Raw genomic sequence first — 16,402 nt, forward strand, 5'->3', positions numbered from 1 at the left:
AGCAGTCAGATTGCTGGAACGCACACAGAGGCGAAGGTCCCACCGAAGCCGGAGGGGGGGGGGGGGGGGGGGGGACTTCGTAAGTGTATCGGGAGCTTTATCTCGTGGATCGGTGGACAAGACGAGTTCTACAAATCGGGTGGCGCCTTGGTACCACCTAACTAGGCGGTGTGTTTCGCGGAACCCATGACTGCTAAAGGTACCCATTACGTGCTGGCGCTCGTATTTTCACTCCGTTTGCTTTCACTGCGGGTGTTCGAATTCCGGTTCGATTCTCTGCGTTGATGATGTTGCTTGCGAAGAGTATAAAGAGTTCTTTTTTGACTAGGGCACGAACTTTTTATACAAAATGCTGTATATGTTGCACTTATTTGCTAGCCCTCTGGCTGTAGTTTATTGTGAAGTTTGTGGGAAAAAACGCGTAATGAGTAGCTACAGAAAAAAGAAAATACACACACACACACACACATATATATATATATATATATATATATATATATATATATATATATATATATATATATATATATATATAATGTAGCGTCGAGTGCCGTCCGACAGCACTCTTGCAGAACGTTCACGTGCCGTGCAATGGCACTCCACTCACGTCTTCAAGTGTCGTCCGAACGTCTTATGTAAAGCGAATTGTGAAAACGATTTTTTCGAAGTTGTAGCGTAACTTAATGGAACTTGTAGCGTAGCTCGCCTCATAGGCAGCAGACCCGGGTTCGATCCACAGTGTAGGCTTACTTTTTTAAATCTTTTTCTCGAACATTTCGTTTCGTCGACGCATTTGGCGATATTTACGACATTTCTTTTTTTACCATTAACAACGGGAAACAAAAAGGACGAACTTTTTGACTGGTTTTTAATTTGCACCGAACTTAAACGCACTGAACATACCCAAGCAGCACGTTGTGAATGGCCCATCGCTGGCAAGTGTACTATGGCCAACCAGATTTTCGATGGCCCAAGCTTGGCCAAAGTGCTCGGCAACGGCAGTGCCTTCGTCCTCGTCTGGTAACTTGCCATTCACTTTATGCCAGTCGCTGGCCATTCAATTTAGGCCAGTGGCTGGCCATTCACCTTTGTCCAGTGGCTGGCCATTCACTTTAGGCCAGAGACTGGCCATTCACCTTGGGCCAGTGACTGGCCGTTCACATTTGGCCAATGACTGGCCATTCACTTTAGGCCAGTGACTTGCCATTTACCTTTGGCCAGTCAATTTCGGTCAGCCACTGGCCATTCACGTTTGGCCAGCCACTGGCCATTGACTTCCGGCCAGTCACTGGCCGAAAGTAGCTGTAGTTATACACTTAATACATAATTTATCACAGACTGCCAGAAAATTTGGGTGTTCCTCAGAAGACTGTCAAGAGTTTTGGGAGGTCAAGTTTGAGAACTCAACCCCAGAAACTTTTACATAGTAATGACACGCGAAGCTGCTGCAACGCTGCTCAATATTAATATGACTTTTTGAGTACTAAGTCTTACGACGCTGGTTGCGACCACCATTCCAGTCGTCGTGGGTTCAGGGATGGTATGTTGTCCCACCATTAACATCCCCCGGTAGTGCAGCAGTAAAAAAAAAATAAAAATAAGTAACTTTAGGTGAAGGGACAGTGCAACAATAGAGAGTTTTAGTAGATCGTTCCAATACCTCCGATAGCCCCGATAACGATACTATGCATGCGCAAGGGAGGCGGTGGCGGAGTATCGGGTATCGTTATCGGAGTCATGGGAGCGATCTACTAAAACTCTCTACTGCTCAGTTACAATATTTTTCACTCTACACAAGCTTACTGGCACTAATGGGAAAGAGAAGCCTTGAGTACACATTAAAAGTGTTTGCACACTTAAGGGTGTAAATCAGTTTGTCCCTGGGCTAACACCCTTATGGCGTTCAGGCACGCACACTTCATAAAGGGTGCTTGCTAACACCCTTGGTAAAGGCTGCTTGGCATGAAATGGGTACCTGCTGGGGTGGCCCAGTGGATGCTGGGCCACCCCAGCCAATCTGGCGCCGGGAGAGTATCACGCGACGTTTTGTTATGTTTGGTCAAGGTCACATGACGCTGTCTCGACGCTGGACTGGTTGGTAGCGTCCGCCGCGCTCGGACGAAGGGTGAAGTGAATTTTAGACCCCAGTGAACATTTCATTGGAATGTGTCCAATACACATATCACAACTTGCAAATTGTACAAAAATCACATATGGTATTGCATATTCTTATATTATTATTATATGATTTACAGCTTATCATGTTTACTGAACACATTTACACTTTTTCACTTAGAGGGATTGCCACATCACCACATACGAGGCATGTGATAAAGAAACAATGAGTCACACTAAACACAACTCACTTCATGAAGAAGTAATATAAAAGAGCTCCTTGCAAGCCACATAATACAACCGTGGGCAATTGGGAAGTGCTACGGCACCCCCGTTCTTGAACTCTAAGTGAGCAAGCAGTGGCCCGAAGCATCGCACTCCACGGCTGAACCATTGTGAACATCATGGTCTGCCACAAACGAAGCATGTAAAGCTTTCCTGTTTGGAGATCAAGTGACATGTTTTGTTTTTCTCAAGAATGCAGGCAACACGCATCGCCTATCACTTGTCTTCTACGCGCACCTGTTTACTAATTGGAAGCAGGGTAGAGGGGGGTGGTTTAGCCCTTGACTGAACCACAGCAGTATTTTATTAGGTGAAGCTCATTATGACATCAATTAGAATGTGTTAAATTGAACATTTATTGAACCTTGAGAAATAAAAAATATAATGTATGCCATTCCATGAAATAAAGAATGCTATCTGCAAACATGTAATGGAAAATATTACAGAATGAACTTGCACTCTACGGCAAAAAAGCAAACGTTCGAGTAGAAGACGGTAGCCTCTTGCTCACGTGCAAAGAAAATTTTAAAGTTCTGGAAGAAGACTATGGATAAGGAACTCGTACAGCTAAATTCTAAGCACCTCTCCTACAGGAGGTCAGCATTAGTTATCACAGAATGTGCCCAACATTTAAAGAAAGAAAAAGAAAACATGCCTCCATAAAACCTTCTATCATTCGTTCTAGAAGCAAAATAAAAATTAACTTGATAATACTGGCGAGAAAAGTGGATTATACACTTTTAAAACGGCTCACAAAACATCTCTTCAACCACACACCTTTCTGCAAACTTTGTTAAAAAATTTAATTACGACTGTCCTTGGATTGGTGCGCTCAAGCCAAGGAAAATCCTCTCCAGAGCAACCAGTGTGTTGGAGGCCTTGCATTCGTACTGGATGCTGAAAAGCCAATATGCTGCCAACAACATGCACAGCCCCTCTTCTGCATTAAAAACGGAGAACAAACGCTCACGATCCTCAACAAGGTGAAGAAAGTCTGCATCGTCCAGCTCTTGCTTGTTGTAGAGGACACATGGTGCCGGTAGGGTGTTCTCGTCCTGCGTTAGGTAAAAGGATAAAGCAAAATATATTTTAATGTAGAAGGCCAAAACAGGGGGCACGATGCCACGTCGATGATGGAGCACTCACGCATCTTTCTGCTACAGATCCTGCTTTTGACCACCGCCGGCGACTTCGACGACTACGTGCTCGGAGCACTGGAACGTGTCCGAAACGCTACTGGGCCTGCTTTCCATGAGTCAGCGCGGGGAAATCAACAGTTGCCGCAACCGATCTTGGTGGATTTGCAGTTCGAGCGCTGGCAGCACTGGTCTTCGCCAACGATAACAAGTCCTCTACAAAAGCCCGCCTACCACGCCGGTCACTTGGGGCACGATGCCACGTCGATGATGGAGCACTCACGCATCTTTCTGCTACAGGTTAGTTATTTAGAAACCTCAAAATCAAAGAATTCTTTCGTGTTAGTGGTATCGTGCACCAACGATTGGTTGTGTCGTCTTCGTGCTGTGTGCTTTTGGTGTCGGGCGGCCATGTCCGCAGCTTTGAGAAATGCTCTGTTAACGTTGTCGGGCGATGTCGAACCAAATCCCGGGCCTTTCGATGAAGTCCAATTAGCAAGCATGGACGTCGTCCTCGCAAACGTACTCGCTACCGTTCAAAGAATACAGGAAGGGCAGAGCGCCGTGCTTGCCGAAATAAAGGAACTCCGGGAAAAACAGAAAGCGACAGAGAATGATGTACGGCTGTTATACACGAGGGTTAGTGCCATTGAAACTGAAACGTCTAAAAAGTCTAAAACAGTAGAAGCTGGAGCTAATGCCATGCCAATTGAGAATTTGACAGCGGTTACATCCAAGCTTAACGACGTACAAGGCCGCTGCGACGACGCTGAAAATAGACTTAGGCGTTGTAATTTGCTGTTCTTCGGTATTGCAGATAGCCCAAATGAATCGGGGAACTCACCCGAAGCTAAAGTCATCGAGTTTTGTATGGGGAAACTTGGTATTGATCTTACAACTGATGTTATCGACAGGGCCCATCGCTTGGGTAGGTTTGCACCCGGCAAAGATCGTCCCATTATCGTTAAATTTTTGCGGTCTAAAGACAAAGAAGGTATATTGAGCTCGGGGTACAAATTAAAGGGCTCGTCTTTCGCCATCAGGGAAGATTTTTCTTTAACTGTGCGTACCGCAAGAAATAAACTACTTGAATTCGCGCAAGTAAAACAGGTTCCCTTCAAACTTCGCTTTGACAAGCTAAGAATCGATAACAAGGTTTTTGAATATGACTCCGCTTCTGGTTCTGTCAAGGAATCCAGATAGCAACGCAAGTGCAACTCTAATCGCGCGCGCTGTACAAAGCCTTCTTTTTCTGCAAACACACGACGTGAGGAAAGCCTATCTATATCTTTCACTAACATACGCAGCGTTCTTTCCAAGCGAGACGAACTAAGCGCGTTCATAACTGATAGCAAGACAGATATTCTTGTACTAACCGAAACATGGCTGAAGCCAGAACACAATGATGACGAAGTACTCAATAACAGTTTCAACTTTGAGATTTATCGTCGGGATCGATTAGATAAGAGGGGAGGGGGGGTGTTAATTGCGACAAAGAAAGACCTACGTACTAACAGTGTTCATGTAGATAGTCATCTTGAAATTCTTTGGGTCTCGGTATATTCAAACGTGACTATGTGTCTTCTTGGCGTTTGTTATAGGCCACCCGATTGCGATGGAACGTTTTGTAGTGAACTGCAGAAAGTGTTATTTGTTTTAAATGCCGATTTTCCCAACGCCAATATTTTTCTCTTCGGCGACTTCAATTTTCCCAACGTCGATTGGTCTACTCTAAGTTCATCCTCCCAAGAAGCGCAGATGTTTGTTGATCTAACTCTTGATTTCAACCTTGTTCAAATGATAAATGAATCGACACGTGTAAACAATATTCTTGACCTTTGTCTGGCATCAGTCCCTGAGATAGTTAAGTCTGTCTCTGTCATCGACGGGTTTAGTGATCACAAGCTGATTCATATGACTGTATCACTTGCACCTAGTAGGAATATTACTGGTTCCAAATTTATATTGGATTACAATAAGGCGGATTTCGATAAGATTAATGCTGGTCTTTTGGAGTTTTTTGAATCTTATGTTATGGGCTTTTCTTGTCGTACAGTTGGTGACAACTGGAGTCTTTTTAAAAATAAGCTACTCGAACTTACTACTACCTTTGTTCCACGTGTTCGCATTCGTACCAACAGCAATAAACCATGGTATAATAAAACTCTGAACACAATGAGTAACAAAAAAAAAAAGACTGTTTAAGGTGGCAAAAAGTTATAATTCTGAAACTGCTTGGTCTAACTATAACGCCTGGGCCAAACTTTATATTAATAGTTTACGTTTCTTTAAAGACAAATATTACAGCTGCGACCTCCCAACAATATTAAAGAACAACCCAAAAAAGTTTTGGAAGCTTATTTCCCCTAACGAGCCATCCCGTTCAATACAGTTGACAAGCATCGACGGTAATATTATCCCCGATGCCGAATGCCCCTCGGTTTTTAATAATTTCTTTTCATCAACGTTTACGAACGAGGATATTTTGAACGTACCTTCCGTACCAGAGCTCAATTTTAGGTATATGGAGCCTATCCTCATAACACCATCAGGGATTGTAGACTTGATAGATAAACTTAAAATTTCCACCTCTGCTGGAGTCGACGGAATTAATTCAAAGTTATTAAAAAATACTAAGGAAGTTGCAGGTGAAATATGCTGTCTATTATTCCAACAGTCATTATCCACCGGCTGCATCCCGCATGAGTGGAAAATTGGGAGGGTCGTTCCGATCTTCAAAAGCGGTGATCGTCATTCAGCGGAAAACTACCGTCCCATATCACTAACTAGTGTTGTATGTAAGTTGTTAGAACATATAATATTCTCTCATGTTGCATCACATCTTGAATCTAACAATTTCTTTTATGAATATCAGTATGGTTTCCGAAAAGGCTTCTCGTGTGATAGGCAACTGCTCGAATTCACTCACGACCTTCATGTTAATATGAACACTAACTCTCAAACCGATGCCGTATTTCTTGATTTCTCTAAAGCATTTGATCGCGTACCTCATTGTCGTTTAATATCTAAACTCTCCTCGCTCAATCTTGATTCTTTAACTCTCTCGTCGATTCGAAACTTTCTCTCTCTCCGTTCTCAGTTTACTGTCAATGGAGATTTTCAATCTGACATTTCTAACGTAACTTCGGGAGTCCCTCAAGGCACCGTCTTAGGGCCTCTTCTATTTCTTATCTATATTAACGACCTTCCTAATTCGCTGTCCTCTAACATACGTTTGTTTTCAGATGACTGTGTGCTATACCGAAAAATTAATCATCCAAATGACCATCTAATCCTTCCGCGAGATCTCGACAATATTCATAATTGGTGTGACAAATGGTTAATGCCCCTAAACACGTCAAAATGCAAATTACTTAATTTTACTCGGAAAAAAACCCTTTCCTCATTCCCCTATTCTCATGGTAACACGCCTGTTAGCGTTGCTTCTTCTTACAAATATCTGGGAGTTCACCTCACTTCTAACCTCTCATGGATCACCCACGTTAACAACGTAATTGCTAATGCTTCTCAAACCCTCGGATACATTAAGCGTAACCTCAAGGCAGCACATCCTCAACTCCGTAAACTAGCCTCCGAAACTTACGTTCGCCCGAAACTTGATTATGCTTCACCAATCTGGAACCCCCATCAAGTCTACTTAACCAAACGTATTGAAGCCGTCCAAAATCGAGCGGCACGTTTTATAACATCGAGTTATTCGTATAACATAAGTGTTTCTACTCTAAAAAATCAGTGTTCTCTCCCTCTACTCGAAAACCGCCGTAAAATTGCTCTTCTGTGCCTCATCCATAAGCTCTACTATCACGTTAATAATACACCTCTTCTTGAGCCTCCTAACAGATCTTCCCATCGAACCACTAATAGCAAAAGTTTCAAGCACCTAACCGGCAAAACTAGTGCGTTTATTAACTCCGCTGTCCCGCGAGGCATCCGCGATTGGAACGACCTTCCCAACACGATAGTCGACATTAGTGACACCGGCCTGTTCCGTGAGGCGATTTCTACATTGTTTTCATAGTTGGCTACCTTATTTTTATATTTTATTATATATTTCTTATTTTGTTTTATTCTTTTAATTTTTTTTTTGTCGAGTGCTTACATAGACGATATGTTGGTGATGTTTGACCTCATTTGTTTCTGTGTGGATTTTCCCTGCTATCTTTATAGCGTGTACAAATGTATAATTGATGTGTTTTTTTTGTTTGTTTTTTTCGCTTCGTGCGGTGTTCTGTATTTTTGATTTTATATTCCTTGCCCCCCCTTATGTAATGCCCATTGGGCCTTTAAGGGTTGAATAAATGAAATGAATGAATGTTTGCTCTTGTCAACTGCTATTATTCGCTGCAGTTAAGGCCATGAGCATCAGCCTCCACACAGGCATACAGTGCTTATGTTGGAACATGTAACCGGCGTCTGCAGCAATGTAAACCAAATGAGGAATTACAGTCGGGGCAACAACATAACATGCAATTATTGCGATATAATCTTAGGGGCACTTGTGAGTATCTCTATTTCTGTACCGAAATGCATTTCCGAAATCCATTTGTGTTTCAGTAGTGAAATACTTTTGCGATGTATTATGATACGCTGCTAGACTTATGTATCTTGTTTCATTTATTGTTATAAATGAGCTGACAGGTTTGGAGATAAAAAAAAGCCACGGAAAAATCTGACGCATCACTGGTTTCGCAATAAGTGATTTTTCGCTTTGCTCTCACTTTTAACTTCTACAGCGGCCGGTTTTCTTTCTGCTGACAGCAGCCTTCCAGTGTACAGTTGAGGTTATTGTATGGTTAAGAGGCCACCAACAAGTGCACAGATGAGAAACAATGTGTCTAAAAGAAGAAGAAGGCCAAAAGCAGGGACGTTTGGGCAGACACGTTTTGCCAGGCGGTGTCATCGGTCGCCAGCGTTCATTGGGTGCGATAATGGGTTCTTTTCGGTATGAGCGAACATAGCCAAGAAAGGTCAATCTGCAAAAAAAAAAAAAAAACACCAACAGAAGGCGGGGAGCTTAGGTGCCACAATCTATGTTTGCCACAGACGCACCCTTCTCACCTCGCCACCCTGCATTTATGAACCGTATAGGGCTGCCGACTCAAAATAACGGTACATGCTAATATTTGTCCCTTGGCCAATGTTGATTTTTTTGCCTCCTCCTCTACACTGAAAAACCCAAAGATGAAGGTTACAGAAAACAACCAACATAAAAATGTTTCGCATGTAGCTGTAGAAATTAATTTTCAAGGGCTACATTTTAAGTAGTCGCCGGCCATATGAACTATCCCGTCCGAACATCAACAGGTGCAGCAAAGATCCAGCATGCAACGTGTCGAGGTTGACGGCTGCGGTTTTCAACGGTGGAGGGGGTGATTACACATTAAAAGGTGCTCGTGATAATATATTTCTACTGCTATTTATGAAACATCGTTGCGTTTGCACCTCAATGCACCCCTCGAGTCCGTGACAGACAAAGGTGTTCGGACAAAATATACAATGAGCTGTCTGCGTCAAGAGGAGAGCAATCTCGGTGGCCCAAAAGGTAACCTGCGGCTGCTGGATGACTTCATGTAAACGGACCCAGAATTCACGGGCTTGGAGAGAGGTGCAGAAACTATGTGACATTCAACTGAAAAGTTAATAAGCTCAAAATAATATCCATTTTAAGCCAAATTCCATGAGTCGCACATGCCTATTATTTTCACAATGAAGCCAAAGGCGAACCAAGTAGTAGTCCCTTGATTTATTGCCTAATAGAATACACTTTGAGTACCAAACTGGATGCTTTGCTTATGTTTGGAAGGTTGCAATGACAAATGCAATACTTAATTAAGTGAAAATCAAAGTTCTGTAACAATTATGTGCATGATTACATTCTACAAGTCGTTTTACGTGTATACATTCTGCACCGCATTCTATTTGAAAGCTAACAAAATTTAAAAAAAGGCCGTGAGAGTTTTGTAGATGTCTTCTTCACTGCGTGTTCGGGAGACTCGGCGGACATTAGTAAAGGGGATAACTGTCACAGTATGTTGACTAATTGACCAAAATCTGTTAGCTTTATAATTCATGGCTTTATGGACCATGTTGCAACTGCAGTGTTAAAAGCCACTCAATATTAAAGGCTATCCCTATTTAAACCATTCACAAAAAGCCAAGCGGCTTGGAGGTATTCATTGTCCAACTTTCGCGTTTTTAATGTCGGATGCAAAAACCGTGCGCAGCTTGAGCTCAAGATTTCGTGCCGTTAATAATGGGCAGAAGAGTGACCTAGTCATACCGGGTACGTCGTCACTACCTCGACAGTGTGTCCTTGGCGGAAGCATCGGCGTCATACTTCCAGGATAGTGAAGGTGCGTCCGAAGCAACCACGTCCGCACGACATCCTGAGGCCTTCTGAGCGCAAGATTTTGGAATTGGGCGACGAAGAGGCAGATTTTTAGCACTGAATATTTGGAAACTTGTTGTCATTCGCAAATTGTGTCAATGGTGTTAGTCTTTATTATTCACTGCCTTTGAAACTAGAATTGAAACATATCCCATAAAACCATTATTAAAAATTTTGGTTAATTAGTTTTGAATAACATACTGCTAAGGGTTTTCCCCTTATATAATGTCCTCTGAGTCCCACAAACACACATTGAAGTCAACATCCAAGTAACACTCACGCCGTTTTTTTTTAACTTTGTTTGAATCAAAATAGAAAGCTTTGTATTTATTTATATATAGATATAATAAATACCGCGTGCATGTTCATGCAGCCGTGCACCATCCCACTATTGAGGTACACTTTTTTCTGAAGTAAAACTGGATCAAACAGACAAGGCAAGTTTTACATAAACCCCCAGTACTGCATGTACCAAAGACTGCCAAACATGATTGCTCACCTCATAGAACACTCTGCGCGGCTTAAAGATAGCGGCTTGCGGTCTTTGACGGCGAGTCTGTACTCGCTTAGTGCAGCTGGGACCTGCAATAAATTCAATACCGCTTGCCATATCCCACAAAGTAACAAAGAAAAGCCAGTAATACATACGTCTACAGCACGACATGTCCCAAGGACCGCTAGAAATTCTCGCTCGACTCATAGAACACTTCATGCGACAAAACCCTGCATTAAGGACCAATTGAACTTAGTATAAATGTTGCAGAAAAATAAGGATCTGTATTCAGCTGTGTCGAAACACGTGATCTAATGTAATAATTGTGTGGCCTTAAAGGGGTAGGGAAACGAAATTTCAGCGCTAATTTTCTAGCTTGAATGTGTTGCATGTTGCACCCTAACCTCAAAAAGAAGTCTTCCGTTGAAAGGCACAAGAAAACTAATTTTAAAGCTAAATAAACGATCTCTCAATGTGCACCTGGTGGATGCATGCGGAGCATATTTGGGAGGTAATCTAGCAACACCGAGGAACTTGCTACATAGTCGTGACGTAGCAGATTCCTTCGGAGCAGCGCCGCCCTTTGGAATTTCAACATTTTCCTTCTTAGCTTTCCTCCTGGCTCAAATTCACAAATCGCGCATTATACCAAACGGTCCAAGAAGACGGAAAGGAAGGACACCCCTCATTCTCGTACCCTCGTTCGTGCAACCGGAAACAGCCATTCTCCCCCTAGAAGAATAGCCCGTCGCTCAAAACTCGAACAAAAGTTGCTTTCCCCACCCTGTTCAGCCCTAAGCTGACAGTGTTGTGGAAGCTACGTGCTCCTTGGGCCAGCTCACGTGAACCAGCCACACGCTCGTCACGCCACAGGTACTTCGAACGGCTCAGTTGTAACGCGCTGACACTATTAGCGAGTTTTAGTAGACCGTGTTTCCCGCTCCGCTAAGCCCCTCCGCTACCCGGAACTCTACAGCCAAGGCCATCGGCGCGCAGGCGCAGTGACGGTTTCTTCGTAGCGGAGGGCTAGCGGAGGGGGAAACACGGTCTACTAAAACTCCCTAATGACACCACCACAACGCTGACAACGCCACCAAGGGCAAAGCTCATAACCACCTACCTTGCTACTCCACGAACGCGGGGAATCTTTTTTTTCTGTTTTTGTTTGCGCCGGATATCCCATGACGCATCGCGCTTTGCGTTCGCCTCTCTTTGAGCGCTTGCTCGAGTGCACCGTTTGGAACGAAAAATATAGCCAGTCGTTCAAAATACAAACGTGCGATTATCATTTACGGTTATTATCCGTCATGCTTGACTCACTTCCGAACGAAATTTGAATATTTCAATTTTTGTTTCCGCACACCTTTAATGAACACAACTGTGATGATGATTTAATGAATGATGATGATGAAATAATTTTGACTAAAGAGAGTGACCACAAGTGTTTACTGAAAGAATCACTAACAATGATGAAACCTAGAAATCTATCAGTGCCTTCCAAGTGTTTTGCCATCGAGTGAAAGAAGTTTCTTAGCCTATATTTTTGTTAGAAACACGTGTGATGCGTCCATCTGTTTTTTAATCTTGATGTTGTGCATATTTTTTATTTCCTAGGTTGAAAGTTTAAGACATTCCCTGTTGTTTGTTCAATCACATTTACCCAAATGTTGGTAGGTTGCTTTTTTATGTTTACTGTCCTTGGGTATGTCAGGGGTTGTGAACAGTAAAACGCTGTAAGGCCCAGGAAGGAATTCCCTTTGTTAAGTGGTGGCGAGCAGAAGAGAAATTGTGAACACGGACTTCATGTCTTCCCCTACGTTTTCTTTATGGGTCGCCTATTCATTTTTTGCCCATTAATAGTCAGCTGTGTTTGATACTTCTCTGTGTTTGTGTCATCCTTCAGAGCACCCGTCTTTAATAAATTATGTGTTTAGCCTGTTTAGCTGGCTTGCACCTTCGTTTTTGTTTTTGTTCATTAATAAATGACTGTAGGATTCAACTGCAAGCACGGTGTTGTGTTTGGCGCACTATGGCCTATGTTTCTGCTGCGCCAGAAAACTCCAAATTCATTCATGCAAGCGCGGTGTTAATGCATACTAATAAATAGCAGCATACTTTTATTGACTAGTGCTGATATTGGCCTAGTTAGTAGCCAACTATTGAAAAGAAATCATGAAGAATATGGGAACAGAGGATATGAACACAACACAGCGCTGTGTTGATCTCCTCCTTCTTGTCCGTGCCATTCACATTCCATGTATTAATAACACATTTATTAATAATTTTCTGCTTGGTATCATCAATATATGGGCTCACTGGAACGACCCACCTGCTATTGCATTCACTTTAGGGCACCTTCCCCTTCCTCATGGTGCCACCGTTCAGGAAGTGCAAGGCGGGTGTCACTTTCATTCTTGTGGTTCAGTTCCCCAGGTTCCCATATGTTTCAAGCTGCTAGCCAAACTGAGTCAGGCCTTCCAGCCCTGCAGAAAATGTCAATTCCACTCTTTTAGACGTAGACACCCGAATTTTGCGTGTACGTGAAAGAAGCTCTCACAGAGCGGAAACAAAATGACTGGCCTTTTTTTAATGCATCCTTTTCTTTTGCTGAGAACATACATAAACGTTACACGCTATTGTACATTCAGTGGTGCTGCTTAATTTAGGAAGAGCACTTTTTTCATATAACTTTTATATAAAGAAAGAACTCCATATAATGGGTCGGGCATAAATGGTTGCTGTGAACTGCCCTATACATTTACACATTACCTGATATCATCAAAAGAGTAGAGTAGAGTAGGGCTGCACTGCACCTATTACGACTTTGTAACCAATTAATAGTTGGCATTTATTTGTTTATTACTATTGGCTATAATTCTTTTTGACAGAAAGAATAACCGGGCGAGTTGGTACGGTGGTAGTCTTTGAACTCCATCAAATATTCAGGTTTGACATTAGTTAATTTTTTCCGCCTTTTTTCATGTTTTTGCTTTTTCTAGCTGCTCTGATTTTTGTAAGGGCTTTCGCCACTACTAAAAAACGTGACATCTAAACTCCTTTTATTTTTTGCATCGCGCAATCGTAAACTTAAAAAGTGTGCCGGCTCGGTAAACGCGAAGAGACCTAATTTCCGAGGGTAAAAGTTCTAAAAACAACGGAGAAGCAAACGAAACAAACAACACGGGGCGTTGTTTGTCCGTTGTTTTTAGCGCTTTCACCCTCGGAAATATGACGAAGAGACCGCGCGTCTCTACGGCACGGGCATTAGCTTATGCGAAACATCATGCTGCATGATCGCTCTTGTAACGCTTTTCTCGCTCCCGCTTTATGAAACAAATCGGTGGCATGCGGCTGTTAGGACAAGACATCAGAACTAGCATGACCTATGATTAAAACTTTGGGACGGCGACTGAATGCTTGAACTGCCGTCAGACGGCACTTGAACGCTCCGCACAAGCGTCGTCGGACGAGCGCCGCACGACGGCGCCCAGAACATGCCCACGGTTCCGCCGCACGGGAATCTTTCTCACACTGCTGAGCGAGCCACAGGTTTTGCAGAAGATACGCTCTTTTCAAATAACGAAATAACAGAGGGTAGAAGCATAGTTAGAATCAAGCATAGCTTAGCAAGCACACGGTACACGAAAAAGTTCGAAACAGCAGCCCACTTCGCAGAAACAAAAGAAAGTAGCTTACCGGCGTTTGCACGAGTCGTGCATGGGCGGTTCTGAACTTACGGGCGGCGTTGGCAAGACGCAGCGTCTCCCAGCTCTGAGTCATCGATTGCTAATCTTAAACACTGTATTCGTTAGGAAGGTATCTAAAATATCCACTAAAACGCCTAAAACTTTAAAAAAAAGATTTCCGAAGCCTCTGGAACTTCAACGACCATTGAACCGAGCCTAGCGGAAGCTGATTGCAATAGCGATGGTCTTTCGCAGTCTTCAAGAGTCACTTTTACTTTTTATTCATTGTTATTTTTTTTAGAACGGTACTAAGCAAATTATTATTATATTAGTAACAATAATAGAAATGTCACTAAAATAATAATGTAAAACATTACAAAAAGTGAGTAAATCTTGGGTTTTATTTAAACTTTAGGTTTTCTTTTTTGTGTAAACCGAAACCGAAGCTAACTTAAGCAACGTTTCCTTCGTCGTAATTGTTTGCGTGTGTGTGCGTGCATGCGCGTGCGTGTGTTTGTGCGCGCGCGTGTGGATGCGTCCGCGTGCATGCGTGAGGGCGTCTCTGGTTGTGCGTGCGTGTGCGTCTGCGCGCGGGCGGGGTTTGCGCGTTTGCAAGCGTGTGTACGTGCGTGCGCGCGTGTATGTGTGCGACTGCGAGCGCGCAAGCGTCTGTTTGTGCGTTATATTGCACTACGCCCGCAAGAAGAACAATTGGATGTCCCTGGACACTGTTAAAACACTAACTTATTGATTATTATTATTATTATTATTATTATTATTGTTGTTGTTGTTCTTGAAACATAGCCCTGAGTCTTTAGACACAGGGCCCTAAACTTGTCTATAGCTGGCTGTAGCTGTATCTATAAATTTCTAAGGCCGACCATACAAAGCTACAGGGGGCGATGGCCTGCAATTGAATTTTCTATAGACGACCATAGGCCATTTTTGTATGGGATGTCTCGGGCTGGTTTATTATGGGATTTGCCTCTTTATGTGTGTGAGCTTTTGTGCATGTCACCATATTCTCAAATTAATATTTTACTCAGGTTGACATGGTCACGTGACAGGTTCTAGCAGCATGTCATGAATATTTGTCAAACATTTGCACTATATTTTGATTTCATGTTGCCAGATATAAACTCGTCACTAACTAATTTTTTTTACTGTACACTTTCATCAATAAATATCTGTAAAATATGGTAGTATAGAGCATTTCACCCTACTTTCCGATTTCTGAGCATGGAGTGATATGTAAGAAAATTAAATATGAACTCATATATAAATTTTGTTTGCAAACATAAAAATTGTATGCAAGAGAGGTACTTCATTATCAGCTATTTGCATGAATTACAACTGACATTATAAAAAAACTAGACTGCTAACAACTGTTGCTTTTCAAGCAGAAATCTTACCTTTACATTATGGACAGAGCCATATATAAGTTTTCCGAAACCATTTCACATTATTTATTTAGCACCCTCTTCTACACCCTTCTCACATTCTTCACTAAATGTAGGGTGCAACACGAAACACCACCCATTTCGGTAAGATTATGAGGTTGTATTCCTAGTGTTTAGGGCGGTAAAAGGGTGTAGCCGAGGGTGTAAGTTGCTACAACACCCCTTTTACACCCTTAAATGTGTAAAACTTTTACTGTGTAGTACGGCCGAGCATCACTGGCGTCAATCACCACGATAGCGTCAATAGCGTCACGGCGTTGCCCACCACCCGCCAACAACCACGTTGTTAACAACAAAACCAGCGTTCTGCACATCTAGATCGAGATGTTCATTTTCTTTTTCTTTTACATGTGGTTCGATTTTGAACGTTTCCGCTGCGGTTTTAACCGAAGCTGTTAGCTTTCGTTGGCTCAGGAAATCAGTATCCTAGCACCTATATAAAACATTACTGAGACTCGCTTAAGTTTAATCAATATATGAGAGACGTCTTGTTTAGGCTCTTCCAAAATAAAAAGCCTGAAATATCCAATCTTATCCGATTCAAGCACAAGCTGATCGGGGTGCGTGGCTAGCGTGGCGGTTTACTAAGTTGAGTGCATCGACACACCTAGAGGCTTTTAAGGTAGAGAAGGGGGCTTATGGTCGGTGTACAAGTACACTGGCTGGGTAACGGAGGGTGCGTCTTCCAGGAAAGGGGAGCATGTGCGCCCGATGCTCCCGACTACAACTTTTTTTTCTTCAAGTGCAGTTGGGAAGTAAATATGTGGAGTACTAACCGAAAAATCGCGGATGTGGTATTCACTCTAAGAGGGCCGCGC

This window comes from Ixodes scapularis, unplaced genomic scaffold (genome assembly GCF_016920785.2).
Source record: "Ixodes scapularis isolate PalLabHiFi unplaced genomic scaffold, ASM1692078v2 PGA_scaffold5__190_contigs__length_132052651, whole genome shotgun sequence".
In the NCBI taxonomy this organism is placed as follows: domain Eukaryota; kingdom Metazoa; phylum Arthropoda; class Arachnida; order Ixodida; family Ixodidae; genus Ixodes; species Ixodes scapularis.